This window comes from Poecilia latipinna, unplaced genomic scaffold (assembly GCF_001443285.1).
Source record: "Poecilia latipinna isolate Pla-1442-1.1 unplaced genomic scaffold, P_latipinna-1.0 Scaffold703, whole genome shotgun sequence".
Lineage (NCBI taxonomy): Eukaryota > Metazoa > Chordata > Actinopteri > Cyprinodontiformes > Poeciliidae > Poecilia > Poecilia latipinna.
This window is the reverse complement of record NW_015113319.1, coordinates 81,715-86,705: the sequence shown is the minus strand read 5'-3', so window position 1 is coordinate 86,705 and position 4,991 is coordinate 81,715. Positions and strand designations below refer to the sequence as shown.

The 4,991-nt window shown below is 36.6% G+C and overlaps 1 long non-coding RNA gene across 1 annotated transcript in view; it reads right to left on the bottom strand.

The window, feature by feature from the left end:
* LOC106955079 (uncharacterized) overlaps positions 1 to 4,407 on the bottom strand; it is a 96,099-nt gene extending 91,692 nt beyond the window's left edge. Inside the window, exon 1 of the long non-coding RNA XR_001426501.1 lies at positions 4,326 to 4,407. This is a non-coding gene — a long non-coding RNA (uncharacterized LOC106955079). The remainder of the gene's footprint in view (positions 1 to 4,325) is intronic.
* Positions 4,408 to 4,991: the final 584 nt, after the last annotated feature.

Genomic DNA, 4,991 nt, shown 5'->3' with positions numbered 1-4,991 from the left:
TCTTGGAAAAAACCCGGAAAAGGGGAACCCCCCCGGACACCAAAAAAAAAAAAAAAAAAAAAAAACTTTTGCCAAGATCAGATAAAGACACTTCTTTTTGCAGTAAATATGGGAAATCCTCAAAAATAAACATCTTTAGTTCCAGTCTGCTGTTTAGCTCTGCTATGGCTTTACTGTATTTGTCTTAACCTCCATACCACACACTTTTTTTTCCTGCTGTTTCCTTATGGGCCTATGTCTGAATGGTATAAAAACCAGAAAAAAAGAAAAAAAAAAAAACTTCCAAGAAAAGCACTTTGCTTGATGACATGGGAAGGACATGAGAGGACAACGTCCCTTTAATCCTCCTTACACTGACTAAATAATTCATGACACCATCCAAGTGTAACTGTGGGTTTAAAAAGCATTCATTTATAGTAATTGATGACCTGAAGGACCCTGTCTCACACTGTTAGCCAGGCCAATTCAAACTCCTTGGCACCTGTGCTGTGATGTTAAGAACAATATTTCTTTCTGCTTTCCCTCTTTTCATCCATAACCTGCAGAGAGGAATTCATGCCAAGGACATGACTCATGTTCTTTTAACCTTGTACACAACTCAGAGTTTTTATTTATTTATTTTTACTTTTTTCTGTTCGACAGTGTCATAAATGCACATTCGATGTTTGCAGCATGTCAGACAACTTAAGTCGTTAACTGAGCAGCTCTTTCAGAAGAACAGGAGTCAATTTGAATGAATGGCCCTGAGGGGAAATTTAGTTCTTTACTTATTTTTTGGAGGGTTCAGACCAAATATTTTTATGCAACGTAGTTTCGATGGAAAGGAGGAAGAGCTAATCCAGTGTGAGAAACAAATGAACACATCTGTGAAAATGTACAATTTGGTTGGGCTCCTTACTAAATGAACTTTCCAGAGATGTGCCCTTTTGATTACTCTGCTTGGTCCGAGTAAAACGGTGCATTTGAATTTTCTCTGAGCCAATTATTCAGAAAACAATGCATTAACAATGAATGTGTTTGGAACGATAAAATAACGACTCACCATGCTGAAAAATAGAATTTTAAAAAATTTACTTTTAAATTTATTCTTCTAAACCAGAGTACAGCATTTCTCTGGAGACATTTGGGTGGATAGTAACTGCAAAATGTGACAGCTTTGAGCGCTTTACTTTTACTGCTGATATTAGGAATGGATGGCTGCTCTTCTGAGATAGTGCGGTAGCCCTTCCAAAGCAGTGCACCTCAATGACTTTGAACAGATCTTTTTCAAAGATATTGTATAATATACCCTTCTTGGTATAGCTTGACATGTTTCCATCTAATATGGACGATGCTGTAAGTCGAGCTCCCTTACTTCCTTAGGGAAACGATTTATACAACACACATCGCCAGAACTGGAATAAGACCTGACAATCCCATAAACGGAAACATCTGATATCTGACTTAAATTCTTAGACAGCTTTCTGGTTTTATGGAATTTTGCAGATTGGACATTGAATTGTCAAGGCCACAGAGAGGCTCAAAACAGACATTTTGTGGATCAGAGGTGCTTCATTTGACATTTTGACACCAGCTCTAGAAGAATTGCTCATTTCTATGAACAGCATGTCACTTAGTCTGAAGAACACTTGAATCTCAAAGAAGAAAATAAAAAAAGGTTGAGTAATCATGTGTAAAGGTCTGTCAGTTAATTGTCAGACCACAGACATTCATTAAACAGCCTCTCTAACAAAGTAGCAGGATCTTAGCATGTTTTTTATTGCTTTGATGCAAACTTATAAATTTTATTTATTAATTAATTTATTTATGCATGGCTGTTTTAATGGTTTGAGAAAAGAAAAAAATAAAATTAAGCAAAAGTTAAACTTCATTGATGTGTTTATGGCAAATTTATGATTAAATTGGATCATAAAAAGTGGGTAACATTTTTTCTATTTGTGAATTGCAACTTTAAAAGTAAATTAGTTGGAGCCAAATTGAAAAAAAAAAAAAAAAAAGAATAAATAAATAAAGTTTCTCACAGCTTTATTCTCAGAATAAAATCTGATTCCACACTTAGGGGAACAGCACAACATTTTTAAAGACTTGTCGAATTTTTATTCCCAGATGAGCTTGTTGAATTCTGCCTCCACCAAACATCCCTCTGCTCCCCATCCTTCAAATGTCTAACGGCTAGAGCAAGGAAACAGAAGAGATTCATGCTGACCGAAATTACATGCAAGCCCCCATTGTGAAGCATTTCACAAAAGGACCAATCAGTGATTTAGCGTGTCATCAAGACGACAACCCTGTCCTCACATTGTTTGACAGGACACAAGATGGCCACAGTGTGTCTCCGTAGCTTCTGCAGGTCATCAAGGTTGGCCGCCCAGCAAATCTCTGACGGTCACCCTGTGCTCAGAGGGGGAGATCTGCGAAAACTGGTTCTTTGGACAACTTTACTATCCACCTCCTTCCTCAAACCTAAGAAATCTCTAGCCTCACTCTGCTCTGACGATCAAATCCTTTACACTTCTCTCTGGCATGAGACAGAAGGAAAAATAGTCTACCCCATGAGGATGAATCCTGAACTAGGAAAAAAAAAAAAACATACATTAATCTGGCATTGTCTCTTTATTGTTTGGGGAATCATAGCAGGGGGCAGCAATGACTTATCTTGTGGACTTGTAGGACTTTTATTTTGTCGGATTTGTTATAGATGTGGATGTTTATCCAGAGGGCATAGTCTCATAAATCTAAAGAACACAAGTTGTGAAGCACAAAACTTCTTAAGAGTTCCACTTACAGTTACAGGAAAAACCAAAACGTGGTACTACCTCGCTGCTTATTTATACTGGATTGTAGATGATTCGAGAATCACTATTTCGCACATTTTCATATTTTAAAATACATCTTCATCAATAAAATATATTTTTTTGCTGCAAGAATAACTAATGTCACTTCAACACCTTTTACTCATGCTACCACAGCATTTCAGCCTAGTTTTGGTGTTTGTAAATCTTAACAATATGGTCTTTAAATGACCATATTCAAACCCCAAAAATATCTCCAGTATGAGCTCTGGGAGAGAGATAAATCCTGACCAGACCAGATCTGCTGCTGTACTCCGAGAGGGGATACTATCAGGGAAGTTTGTGGTTTCATTGATTTCAAAGACTCCAATCAGCTCCATCTGATGTAGTGGGCTGAGAGAGAATCTACAAGGCTAAACAGTCTGCAGACTGTCGCACTGTTTGATAACACAAGTTTGAAGTGTTTGTTCTGTGATAACGTGAGTCAATTAACGGTTTATTGATTCATGTGTGAGCTACATTATTTTTAATCCTCTGTTATTCCTTTTCTTTATTCATTTTATCCAATTTTAAGGTTACTCCTTTTCACTATCCCCATAATTAGGGGTTTCTGTTGTTAACTCTGAGACATAAATTTATACGTTTTAGTGTTTATACCCCCTCACTAGCAAAAACACAAACACACACACACACACACACACATAAACATACATACAAGAAAATTAAAGTACGAAAGATAAAGGACAATATTTCCAAAGGGCCGACAGCAAAAAAAAAAAAAAAAAAATATATATATATATATATATATATATATATATATATATATATATATATATATATATATATATATATATATTTGTTATATATAAAAACACATTTTATGATTTGTATGTAATTCAGTGTAGAGAGAAGTAAATATTATAATATATATTTTAAAAATCATACTCCTGTTTGAATTCTTCACTCAGCATAATATTAAAACAGGTGAAACAAATATTTCATATTTCTCCTTGATTAAACTCAAAATTTCTTTTTCCAAATGAATACAAATAGTAACTTTTTAAGTCAATAATTTTAATTTTAAAAAATTCTAGTAATCTAAAAAATAGTTTATAAAACAACAAAGTCACATGAAGGTTTCTGTTGTATAATAAAATCCACACTACGTCATTGCAATATTTAGCAGAACAGCACAATTCAAGCTGCAGTCACTTAGAATGGTCATTTTATGCACGTTATTTATGTCTTACCTAAGTAAATGCCATGTCTGGGAAAGTAACTCTAAAATACTAAAATGCTCAAATATTTTGGTAGGAAACTTGGTTTTAAGTGACTGTTTCTGTGAAGTTCTTATAAGCACAAAGAAGACTTTGCAAACATCTCTTTAGCAGCAATAAACTTCCATAACCAACAGCGGTCATCCACCTAGGTGACGAGTCAACAGAAACGATCAATCGTGTCTGTTGCAATAACCGTGAAAGGAAGTGCCTCCAATTTATCTTTATTAAATCAATAGGGATTTGATAGCCTTACCTGCAGTGGAGTGCTTTGCCCAGTGTTGGAGCTGTAAGTGTCTTGTGCTTTGGGACAGGGGGGAGATCTCTGGTTCACTTGTTGTTTGTCGGGGATAGGGTAGTTTGCTGTGTGGCTGGAAGCGACACTCCTAAGGGTCCACTGTGAATAGAGGTCAGGATAATAGACACAGGCACACAACAAAGACTGATAATCCTGTCTCGCCCCACAGCTCCCATGTTGCAATCAGACATTTTCAGGGCAGTTAATTTGCAGTGAGGGGCACCTGAATGAACTGCGGTTGGGAAAGACTCCCAAGCTCCCATTATAGGCAGTAACCGGTGTCAATTCACAGCAATTAGACCACTCAGATGTGTCAGTAGACAGGCCTCAAATTAATAAATAAATAACGTCAACCACAAGTGCTTGCTGATATAGCCTTTTGAGTCATTTGAGTCTCCCAGTGGTCTATTTCAGAGCAGAACGCTTAGCCCTTTAAAAAGTGACGAGGTGTGCTCTCCTCCCTGGGTGTCCGGGATGACCTCTGTGTGAAAATTGCTCTCAGCAAGATGGTTGCTTAAATCAGTTTTCAGTGATTTGCACTAAACAAATCGGCATTTAGAGAAGAGTGGCAAGAAACGCGCTATTGTTGAAACAAAGTCACAAGAGTCCCTTTTCCTGCTGGGT